Here is a 13357-nt window from a genome sequence, read left to right on the forward strand (position 1 = left end):
TTGCTTGGTAAGCTTTGTCTGAACAGTGAGTGCCGAGGCCTTCAAGGTTATTTCAACACAGTGGTTGTTGTTCGGACTGATCAGCGCACGTTCTAGACATAACATATATGCAGCTGTGGCCACCTCTGATTTTGTTGCGTTTAATAACGCACTGCGTAGGCATGATCACACACACTTGGAGAACATTCGCATGAAGAGAGCTGATGTGATCCATTTCTGCTAGGACCAGAGGTATGGGGCCGCCCTTGTAATCCCAAGAGACCTACTAGCAAGGGAGGGTGAGATATAGGTGAATTCTAACCTGTTTCCATTTAGCCTTGTAACTTGCTTTCTCCCTTTGTATTTTATGGAATAGTAACTATGCTGATAATCTTGTTGCTTATAATATGTTTGCTTGTATTAGCTAAGATACTGCGCATGAGAACACGGCATTAGAAATAGATATTTCAAACTTGCTCGTGTCTCCTTTTACTCCCTGTTTTGGACTGGTATGAGAGTATAACGAAAAAGTGGGGTTATGGAAGAACCAATGAGACACTGTTTGCTAGTCTGGTAGGGGATTTTGGCTACTAAGGTGAGTTTTGGTACACCCTAAATCACTACGGTTCCAAGTCTCTATGCACAGTTCTGTGTATGAGCAGAATCCCTGCTACAACCTAGATATAAGTCTACACTTTTTCACTATTCACCATGTCCAAGTGTAGATTTATACCTAAGTGCAAACTTACATGTCTCCACGCCCTGAAATCAGGGGGTGGTGACATCTAAGATAGAATTTAAGAGTAGAAAGTTACTACACGTTACTTTTCACATGTAGTTAAAGATCACCACCACCAATGCAGAGATATCTCTATGGTAAAGGATAGGGAAAAATAATAAATGTATTAATTCTCAAAAAATATTAAACATATTTTTAGATGACATTAAACATAAAATAATTTATAATACTCATTACTAACCCATAGCTAATACAATAAAATATCACAGCACATTAACTAATCAAATATTTGTTAAATTATTAAATTATAAAACTATATTAATTAAATGTATAAACATTATTTTTAATAACAATTAAAAAACATCATCCCAGCATGTTAATATTCAATAAACATTTAATACATTAAAGTCAATGTATGTGCTTTGTATTACTTTAAATCATTTTACATTTTTAAGAGTTGAATTAGCTTATTTTTAAAAATAAGCTAATTATCACTTTTTAAAAGGATGAAATTCATTATTTTTTATTTAATCTAACTTTTTAATACTAAAACAATTATATATGTTTGACTTGAAGTCAAAATAATTTATATTATTTAATATTATTTCTTATGGAATGATATACTAAGTCCCTAACTGTTATTTTCTATTTGCGTGTGCTGCAGTACCTATGAGTGACAATGTGTGGTGCTAGGCTTACTCAAAGGCTAGGTTGGAGCATATTTACTATTTTATGACCTTGAAATCCTTGCATCGTCTCATACCTCTTTTCCTATTCAAATCTCCCAAACAAGCCTTTCTAAACCCTTCCCTCTTACTCTTCCGCCTCCACCTCCCCTTTACTCATCCCAAACCCCCTCTTACTGCTATGTACTCCAACAAATCCCCAAAACTTTTTAGACCATCTTCTGTTCCTCCACTATTCCTTTTCAATCCACATAACAGACTAACATGTCCACTGTCCAAATTAATGTCATATTTACCTATACTAATTTTCCACTAATTCTGTTTGGGTTCCAGAGTAGCATGCTACCCACCAAAAAGAGCTTCAACACCTCATCAGGGGTAGGTGGCACTAGATAAATGCAAACCCTTTCCTCTTCTATCCCTCCACTATCCTTTTACAATCCAAATAACAGACTAATGTGTCCACAGCTCAATTTAATGTCATATTTCAATAGACTAATTCACCACAAATCCTTTTTTGGTTCCGGAGTATCGTGCTACCGCCAAAAAGCACTTCAACACCTCATCAGGGGGAGCAAGCGCTATATAAAGGCAAACCTTTCCCTCTTCTATCCCTCCCATATCCTTCTCAGTCCATATAACAGATTAACATATCCAGCACTCAAATTAATTTAATATTTCACTATATTAATTCACCACTAATCCATTTGTTGTGGGCAGCTAGATCTGGAGCAAACGGGCCCATTTGCACTCACAAAGAGCCCAAAACATCAGAATTTATTCTTTTCTTTAGGGATTAGTTTAACTCATGCCACGCCAAGGGTCCAGGACATGGGAGGCAGGTCTTGAGGATCAGAAATTCACTCCAGCAGAGGCCAGCAGGGTTCAGGCAGGTCCAGTTGCAGCAGGTCAGTGGGCAGTTGCAGAGAGGCCTGAGCTTTTTGTGTCCCTATATCTCAGAACAGGAGATTATTCAGCTGACCATTGGATTCACTTCAGCCTGGGATGAAGAGTGTAGGTGCAGGCTTCCTTCTCAGAAAGCAGGGTAGGCCTCAAGCAGCAGGGCAGAAGGGCACAGGGGATCCCCCTTCAGAAGTATTCACAGATCTAGGAGTGTACTGAAGGGTGGGTCTTGTGGTCTCCTTTTTATACCTGGTGCCCATTTTGGAGTGGGAGAAGCTTTTAGAGTTTCCCCCTACAGAGGTGTCTTGAATGTCCTGCCCCTCTGCCCTGGTCCCAGTTTGTGTGGGAGCACAATAGGATAGTGTGAAATCCACTGTGTGTGTGTGTGTGCTGGTGCAGCCCTTTTGAAGTGCAAGAGTGGTAGGTGACAGCTCCACCCCTTCATCAAGCAAGAGGCAGTCCATCATGCCAATATCTAGTAACCCTATTGTATGTCTGTCTTAGAGGAATACACAAAGGACAACAGTCAACTACACCCAGTCATGTTACCCAGGAACAGGTCACATGCACCAAATGGTTAGGACAAGAAAATGCCAACTTTCTAAAAGTGGCATTTTCAGAATTGTGACTTAAAATCTGACTCTACCATTAAAGAGGGTTTTTAAATTACATTTCCTCAGACATTAGACATGTCTGTCCCACCTGCTCCCAATTAAAAGTTATCACTTATAAAATGCATAATAAAGTAACACAATGTTGTCCTATGGGAGAAGTGACGCTTGCGATGGCGAATAGCGAATATGAGAGTTTTTCACTATCAGGACATGTAAAACTTAAAAGTACATGTCCAATTTTTTTTTATTTAACACAGCCTGCCCTATGTGGCTGTTGGTGACTTATATGGATTGCAAAGTAAGGTTTAGGCATAGCAAAAGAGTATTGCCAGGCCGATATGGCAGTTTAAAAAGGCCCACAGGCTGCAATGACAGGTGTGAGACATGTTTTAAATAGTTACCAAAGTAGATGGCACGATAAGTGCTGCAGGCCCATTAGTAGCATTTAATTTACAGGGCCTGGGTACCTGTACTACCAATTTACTAGGGACTTAATCATCGGTTAAATGGGCCAATTGGTTGTAAGCCAATTTCCCCCTGTTTAAAGGATAGAGTGCAAGCACTTTAGAACAGAACTGGTTAGCAGTGGTAAAGGGCACTGAGGAAAAAAGACAACATAAATTTAAAAAAAAGAAAGGGTGATGGCAAAACGTTTGGGGATGACCCTGCAGAGAGGGCTAGCTCTAACAGGGACGTTCTAGCTAACCCTGTGTAAAAATGAGGGAAACCCTATAACCCTTGAGAATAAGAGTGCAAAAGTATGGTCGAAGGAAAATTCCAACCAAGTAAAGAGCTTTTAATCTGTAAAACAGAAGAGTGTAAACCTTAAACTAGTCCTGGATGGAGTTAATCCACAATTATTTGGTAAGATTGATCAACAGATCATTCAGTATTTTTCTATAGCCTCCAAATCTGTACTCCATAGCACAAATTATAATTTCCTTCAGAAGGAAAATTAATTATTTTACTTACACATAATTATGTGTGTTACAGAAGACTCAACACGCCCAAATAAGTGTAATGTGAATAAGATGATAAAGGTTTGCAATACATCATACAATTGGTCCAAGATTCACATGAGAACAGAACAGTGCAATGTTATGTCCTCATGTAGAGGGCTGATGTATATGTTGAGTTGTCTCCATTTAGCACCATTCCCTAGCGGTTTTTAATGTCCATATATTAAATTGCCTAAAAGCGACTTACACATTTAAACCCCCCACTTACGAGTTGCACAGTGCAGAGATTCTGAAATCACTGGTTCTGGAATCACTGATTCTGGACATTTATTGCACCTCTCCACCATGCAATTACAAGTGTTTATCCCTGGAATGGGGCACTGTGATGGTGATGCTAGAATCACTTGGTCATTTTCTGTGCTTAGATTCCCCATTTTGTAGAAAATACCTCTCCCTCTAACTACCTGCTCCATCTTGAATCACATTGTGGAACGGAGCAAGGCTGCTCTTGTGGCTGCTGCACCTACCCAAACCTACAAACCATTTCAGCAGCCGGTGCTCCTGAACCCGGTATTCACCAGTGTTGGACCAACAGGCCAGTTGTGATTGGTGGGAGTATTATCGGTGGGACTGTCATCCTGCCTGATGATACCACTTCAACTTGTTATGGGCCTCTTTATGTTTAATCATTAGCTTTTATCCCCAGCTATTACTCTGCATGATTGTTGCCACACAGTCTTTACTATATAGGTAAGTACCATGGAGGTAAGTATATTTAATGAGCAAAGGTGATTTTAGGGTAAGGGGTGGGTAGAGGTAAAAGGAGGTAAGGAGGATTATAAGGTTTAGGCTGAGTAGGATTAAAGGGGTGTAAAGGTGATTTTAGGGTTTAAAAGTGGATGGAGGTAAAGGCAGATAAGTGTGATTTCTGGATTTAGGGATGGGTAGAGGTACAGTAAGGTAAGAGTGATTTTAGGGTTTAAAACATAACATTTTAAACTAAAAATAAAAGGCGATATTCAACAGTTATAGTTATTTCAATTAACTATAACTTGTGCACCTGCCATGCACAGCGTTGTCATCAATAATGTTAGTTCAGTTGTCAGCAGTAATGTTATCAATGATGTGACAGAACGTGTCATGAGTGTTGTGATATGTGAGGTTATAAGCAGTGCATGATGAAGGTGCACACTATAGCTATTTGAAATAACTAATACTGTTGAATTTCTGTGGTTTTTTTTAGTTTAAAATGTTACATTTACACTGCCATTTTCACCGCACTATAACGTCACTTCAAACTTTGTTTTTTTTGTGCAAATTTAGGAGCTTTTTAATGCACTTGAAGAAATTATTACCATACCTAACTATAACGTCTCTCCAACCTTAATTTTTTTGTTCAGTGAACTTCTAATTTTTTTCAAGTAATATGGTATTACCATACGTAAGGCCAACCCACCGCCGCGTGTGTATCTTTGGCCTTGTGTGGCATGGGTTTGACCGCAGAGCTGGTATGCAGCCGGGCCCTACATCCAACCCCTAGAGCTAGCCAATCCTGTGAGGCACATAGCTTATGGCTGCAGGCTGCATGTGGGGGTGCCGGTGGCCACTAGGCCTGGCCTGCAGCTAAGCCATGCATCCAACCCCCCACGGGCAGCCAACATATTACATCACTGATGACACCTGAAACCTAAGGTGGTGCAATTTATACTTAGGTCATTTCTATAACTGATATAACTGGTACATTTCAGTGAGTTTTTGTTTTAAAACAGTAGTTTTTTTTTAATTAGAAGACATATGTATAACTCCAATTTAACCTTTGGTTATTTCAGTGAATTTATATGGCTTTTTTTTAACATAAGCTAGAATCTTGCTACTTTACTAATGTATAACTCCACTTAAACCTTCGCGCTGAGGAAGGCTACTCGCCGAAATGCATCCGCCCAAATGCCGCGTTGCTGTATTTGCCAATTAAAGCTGCTTTCTCCTTCTAAACCCCTCTGACCCATGTCCGTTCTTCTGTAGAAGGAAGTTATTTCATGTTCTAGCCAGAGGAACATTCCAGATGGCCCTGCTGCTCAAGCGACCTGGACTTTAACTGGCACGCTGGGCTCAGCGAAGTTTAGACCCGGGGGACCGGGAAATCCAGTGTCCGCCTTCAAGTACAGCACAGCACGGGTGTTGTGAGGTACTTTACCTCCGACAGGACGCTATGCTTCATGGCAGTCCCTGCCCCAATGCCTACCTGATCTTAGAGGCCGCAGCGGACCGAGGGGACCCAAGGAGGGGTGATGGACGTTGACAGACCCCTACGCACAGCTTCATCTCCCACCTGCACCACCCGGACTTTGCTCCAGCCTACTTTCCAGCTTCCCCCACACCACCAACCCAGAAGCACTCACTCCGTGCATTCTGGGAGTTGGAGTCCGACAAACTTTTGAGGAAGCCATCAGGTGAGCTGAATTTGCTTGGGGGAGGAGCCTTCGGACCTACAAGTGAAGGGGTGCGGTAGCGGGACTATTCAGAGAAGCTGGCGATGCAATGCAGGGCGCGGAGGAAGGCTACTTGCCGAAATGCATCCGCCCAAATGACGCGTTGCTGTGTTTGCCAATTAAAGCTGCTTTCTCCTTGGAAACCCCTCTGGCCTTTGTCCGTTCTTTTGTAGAAGGGAGTTATTTCATTCATATATATATATAGATTGTATCACAAAACGCCCGAAAGCTTGAGGTCGCACTCTACTGCTAATGTTACCTTTCGGCTCAATTACAAAGAAAGCCAGCCTCTGCATACCAGGGGAAAGTTCTCTTTGTTGCCAACGCGTTTCGAGGCAGCAGCCTCTTCTTCTTTGGGCAGCTGAAAAATTGAGACACAGAATTTCCTCATTTGCGTGCGCTTTTATTTCCTGCCCCAGTGGGCCTTCATGATGCATGCAGGGACATGTGGTCCTTGAGAATTGTATATAAAATATCCTCAGAGTTAAAGCATGCAGAGTAAAAACCCATATTGAGACATCTGCTATTCTTTTTTATCCGATACTGGGGTTAAAAGGTTCATTTAATGTTCTCCGTCTTATTACCACCAACATGCAGTTGTTTTGTCTTGCATCCCTCATTGTGGTACTCTTTCTATGTTGATGATTGCTGTTTGTCAAATACATTTAGGTATCAGGTTGCTCCCAAAATGTACCTCTAAGGGTATATCTATGGCAAGTCCAGTTTTTGGTTTTCAAAATCCTGTCATTCTCCCCCGCTCCTGCATCAGAAATGTGCACTGCCTCATTCACATTTATTCTAGTTCCTATGTATGTATAAGTGGTGCTCTACCTGACCCCTTGAATTGTGTGTTTCAATGCGAAGTGTTCAGCCCATCTCCTTGGACATGACCAGTTCAAATTATCCATACTTTTTTTGTGATATGTCGTGCTCTACTTAGCCCTCACCCTAACACCCAGTGTTGGTATAGACGTCAGTGGTGTAACACAAAAATATTCGGCCCCCACTTGGGTTGCACTTGCTACTTAGCATTTTTTTATTAGCATGATCAGTATTTTAATGTCCCAGCCAATACATAGATTCATAAAATCACACAAAGCCAGTATTTTTCCACATAAAACAGTAACTATATAAAGAAAGCTCTTTAAAAGGTGCCCTACAGCTGCCTTGATGATTCCTGACTGATAATTAAAGTAAACAAAAACAGCAAGGCCATGTGAAAACGAACACAGACGATGTAATATAAAGTTAAGTCCAGGTATCGTGTCCGCACCTTTGCAGAATCTTAAAAAGAGAACATATGTCTGGTATTTTTCTGTGAGATAGGTGGCAGCCCTAGTCCCCGCAGAGGGTGGTATGGGGACCTGAGACCATACATTCAGAGACTTTAGGTTATTTGGGGGACCACCTCCTTTGAGGAGTTAATAACTTTTTAATGGAATTGCAATAACAATTGTACTCACAAACTATTGATAAACCTCGTTGCAATTTGCAGTGAGGAGGGAAAGCCACATTTACACCCTTTCCTGGTCTGATTGTGAATAGGTATGAGTCCGTAAACGCACATTGCAATTAGGAAAGGCTTTACTGATTCTCAAAAAGGAGTAAGATGATGGCTAAGAGCCATCTGCAAAACAAACCCTTTGATTTTGTAGATGCAGAGTTGGCAAAGGCAAAACGGCTTTGAAAATCTGGCCCTAGTTTCGTTCCTTTGCAACAAAATGCATAAAGCTGATTTATTTGCTTGTTCTGCCATCTAGTGGGCAATGGTCAATTAGCATCAAGGTCACCAAAATTCATATCACGCACATTTAATTTTAGTTGCACTAGTAAACTGTCAAAATTATTTAGCCAGACATGCAAATTTATTTTGAAAATACATTTTGCGTAGATTTTCCATTGATCTGTTTCATCACTGTGATACAATTATTTGAAATCAATTCAATGTATTTCTGGTACAAAATTGTAATTAACTGCAAATACACACAGATACTAACTGAAATATAACAACATCAGTTACAAATTAACCCTTAACCCCAGTTTAGATCCCTAATACAGAATATAGAAACAATGATATAACATCATATAACAAATGTACATATTACTTATAGTTACAATATTCTATGTTTAACATGTATACCTCATTGCATAAATAAGTACATCTTTTATCATAACTATTCATCTACAATTACAAAAAATTAAAAAATGCAATTTTAATCTACATATATTACCTTCCTTATACATATATACCTTCCATGTACGTATGACATACCTTTCATGTACGTATGTATTATTATATTTATTACTTTGCTTCTATTTCAGCATATCCAATGCACTACCCTATTTCTCACCCTTTATCTTTCGCAATATATTCTCTACCTCCACTCTGATTCATCTCAAACCTCATTCCACTACTCTCTCCAATGCACTACCCTATTTCTCACCCTATACCTCTATCAATATATCCTCTACCTCAACTCTCAAGTTCATCCCAAACCCCATACCACTACTATGATCCCCAAAATTTCCCTCTCTACACTCTTCCCTTCTCTTCCCCTCCTATACCTCTTTTACTATCCAGATCTTCCAATCAAGCCTTTCCAAACCCTTTACTCTGACTTTTCCCCCTCCACCTCCCCTTTACTCCTCCAAACCCTCTCCTACCACTAAGAACTTTAAAAAAATTCTGGACCCTTCTTTTTTCTATTCTTCCACTATTCCTTTTACAGTAACAGACTAACATGTCTACTGCTCAAATTAAATTAATTTCATATTTTCCTACAGTAACTCACCACTAATCCTTTTTGGGGCCCAGAGTAGCCTGCTACTCGCCGAACGGTGCTACTACACCTCATCAGGGGAGCAGGCGCTTGTTAGACTGCGTGGGTCTCCCCTTTATTTTTGCCTTTGCCTCCTGTGTTTTTGCTGTGTGTTGGACTCCGTTTTGCTGGTCTAGATGCTTTGGGCACTTTGCCACTTTGCCACTGCTGCTCAGTGCCAAAGTGCAAGTGCTCCCTTTGTAAAATGTTGTTATGGATTAGTGATTCCATGATTGGCATATTTAATTTACTTGTCAGACCCTAATATAGTGCACTGTGTGTGCCCAGGGCCTGTAAATCAAATGCTGCTAGTGGGCTGCAGCACTTATTGTGCCACCCACACAAGTAGCCTGTAAAATGTAACTCTGGCCTGCCATTGCAGAGACTGTGTGCAGTCTGGACTGCCATGTCGACTTGGCAAGTGCACACACTTGCTAGTCCCTAAACCTTCCCTACATGTTAGTCACACCTAAGGTAGGCCCATGGTACCCCTGTGGGCAGGGTGCATTTTATATGAAAGGTAAGACATGCCCTGATGAGTGTGGCATGTCCTGATAGTGAAATACTACCAATTTCGTTTTTCAATTTTTCAAGGCTACCTGTTCCCATAGGAGAGAATGGGAAGTTTGTTTATAACATCTTATAAACATAACTGGCCCTGGAAACAAGGTAGGAAAATAACATTTAGTATGCCTGAACTCAGAATGTTAAAACGCATCTTTTAGTAAGGGTAATTTTTACATTCTGTGTTTGAAAATACCACTTATAGAAAGTAGGTATTTTCTTGCCTAACCATCCAGTGTCCATCTGCTAGGTTTGTGTATTGCATGACTTGCTTTTGGGTAACAGGGCAGGAGAGGGGCAGAGGCTCCAGAAGTCTGATGAGTCAGGGCTGGGATGAATAGATCTAGGCTACATTTAGAGGAGGGGGAGAAGATTTCCTTTCACCTGAATCGGCCTGGTCTGCCTTCAACAATGTTGTCTCCACCTCCTGCCAAGAAGCTGCACCAGTGAGGATAGAACTGGTTTTGGCTGGGTACAGCCACTCTCTGCCTTCAGAGAAAAAAGGATGTTTGTGTATAAAAAGAGGGGCCAAGACCCCAGACGTTTAGATCACTTCTGGGAATCAAGAGAAACCATTGCCAAGGAGAAGAGCTGGACAAGCTGAGGAGGAATACTGCCCCTGTGCTGTTTGCTGTCTGGGGTTGGCCTGTAGTGGCTACTTACTGCCAACAAAAGGAGACAAGAACTTTGCTGTCTGCTTTCCCATCTTGAGGAAGATCTCCAAGGGCTTGCAACTGAGCTTGCCTCCTGTTCTGAAGTCTCAGGGACACAAAGACTTCACCAACAGCTCCACTGAACTTCCTTGTTGGGGGTTCTGATCTGCAAGAGGTGCCTGCTGTTGTTTTGGACCGCTAGAGAACTGCTTACCGCCGGGAGATGGATAATCGACGCAACATCGAACAAGTGTGATGCATCCATCCCTGTTTCCGATGCATCGCTGAACAAACCGTTGCATCGCCTGCTGCGGCTCGAGAATTTGCCGTACGCCGCATCACGTGCCAAAACCCCCGGAATCCGAGGTCACTGCACTGAGCGTGCCGCAAGCCCTGCAGTGTGGCCGCAAGAATCCAAGCATCGTCCTGGGTCATTGTATCGAGGCGCCAAAACTGTCGCATCGTTGAGGGATGTAGTAAGAAACAGATGCATCAACTCCCCACGTAGTAAGAAATCGACGCATCAACTCGACTCCGGTAAGGAACAGATGCCTCAACTCGCCTGCGCCACAGTAAGGAACAGACGCATCACCTCCCCCGGAGCAAGGAACTGACGCATCACCTTCCCTGAGTGTAAGGAACTGACGCATTACCTTCCCTGCGGCCCGTTTTGTTTGTTTGCACGACGCATCAAAGGTACTTTGTGTGAAAAGTGTCGCATCAGCAATTTGCTTTGAACTGAACTATTTCTACCATCTGAAAGTCCTATTTTTTTTTTATTACTGTATTGTGGATTTTTGTCGTTTGGTCTTGTTTTGGTTTAAATAAAGATTACTTATTTTTCTAAACTGGTGTGGTGTCCATTTGTAGTGTTTTCACTGTATTACTGTATGTGTTCACAAATGCTTTACACACTGCCTCTGAGATAAGCCTGTCTGCTTGTGCCAAGCTACCAAGGGGGTGAGCAGGGCTTATTTTAGAAGTGTATCCCCTTGTATCCTGACTAGAAGCAAGGATCCCTATTTGGACAACGGTACCTACCTCTGCCAACTAGAGACCCTATTTCTAACAGCGCTATATAAACGCAAACCCTTTCCTTTTCCATCCCTCCACTATCCTGTTCAATCTAGATAACAGACTAACATGTCTACTGCTCAAATAAATTAATATCATACTTCCCTGGACTAATTCACCACTAATCCTTTTCTGGCTCCCGAGTAGCTTGCTACGCACCATAATGCACTTCAACACCTCACCAGGAGTAGCAAGTGCTATATAAATGCAACTCTTTTATTCTACTATCCCTCCACTATCCTTCTTAATCAAAAGAACAGACGAAAATACCCACAGCTCAAATTAATTTCATATTTCACTATACCAATTCACCACTAAATTCTTTGGGTTCTGGAGTAACGTGGTACTCACCGAAAAAGCACTTTGACGACACGTCAGAGATAGTAAGCACTATATGAATGCAATTACAAGACAATACAATACAATACGCAGGAATGGGATTTAAGAGAGTAAAAAGGTATTGTCTGTGAAGTGACCTTGGTGATGGGCCAGTTAGGCCTCTCTGGACCACAGAATTACTGGAGGCACACACACTACTTGGTACTTCTCGGCTAAGGCCACAAGCGACCTTCCAACCTTTTATTATACCCTCAGGCCAAGCTTTGCCCCAAAGGTTGTAGTGGATACATTTAGACGTAGAGGCCGGGTGACTCTCTACATCCGTCCCATCTTTTAATAAAGAAATATAATGAAATACACAAACAGATCATTAGCACGAAAAGTCTCTCAATCTCTGACTGTGTGCCGGGTTCGGGCGCAGTTGGTAGCACTGTCTCGTGGGTATGGCATCTGGCTCCTGCCCGCTGAGCTGCTCTCTTTCTGGTAGATCACTGGAAGGTGCTGATGGGAATCCCAGGGGCCTGTCAAGTGGCATATACACAGTGCTTGAATCCTTCCCCTGCTATCTAAGGGGACAAGGTAAAACCTCCAGTTTATGCCGCATCCTGCATGCCTTCTCCATCTTCAGGCTCGCTGTTGTCACCTCTTCTTGGACTGGCAGGCTTGGTGCCTCTCAGTATCTCCTTGAACCAGGATATGTTTCTCACAACTGTCTGCCGACCACATTTCGCTGTTACCATGGTCCCACTGATTTGTATGACAGTCTAAACTTCAGGCTCATAGGGCGTCCTGAACTTCCACCCTGGGTGGCGATCTTTGAAAACAACTTGTGCCCCAACCTGCAGAGTTAGGATCTTTGCATGCCGATCACGAATGGCCTCTTCATTTGTCGCCTGTTGCTTTCATTGAGCCTTATCCCTATCCATGCTCAGGGGCACCCAATCAGGATCTTCAGGGATGATGTCTTGAGGTGTTCACTTGAAACGTAGCACAGAGGGGCACGCCCCATAGTTGAAGTTAAGGTCTGTTGGTATGCTTGAAAGAATTGCTGGAGGCATACTTAGGCATCTTGGTGTTTGTCTACCCCAATTCAGAGGGCTTGGTTCAGGGTTCCCATAAACATGTCTACCTCCCTGTTAGCTTACGGCCATTGGGGGGTAATTATCCGGTGAAGGATTGCTCGCTTAGCCAAAAGACCTGGAATTCTTGCCCCTGGAAGGGGTGGGGGGCATTATCAGACTTTACCTCTTCTGGCAGACCAAGCAGTGCAAAAGTCTTCTCCAGTGCAGTTTGGATGTGGGCAAACACAGTGGAGGGAACCAGTTCCACCATGGGGAGCTTGGAGTACGAGTCCATGACCACCAAGGTGTTGCGCCCTTCGGGAAAACTCCCATAGTTGATGTTGAATTCTGACCACAGGGTGAGACTGGGCTCTTCCATCAGCACAGGTGCAGGGATTGGGTCTTTTCTGGTTATGGTACAGTGGTGACATCTCCTGAGTTCCTCATTGATTAGATCATCCATGCCCGGAAACCAGAT

Source organism: Lissotriton helveticus, chromosome 1_1 (assembly GCF_964261635.1).
Source record: "Lissotriton helveticus chromosome 1_1, aLisHel1.1, whole genome shotgun sequence".
NCBI classification, from domain to species: Eukaryota; Metazoa; Chordata; class Amphibia; order Caudata; family Salamandridae; genus Lissotriton; species Lissotriton helveticus.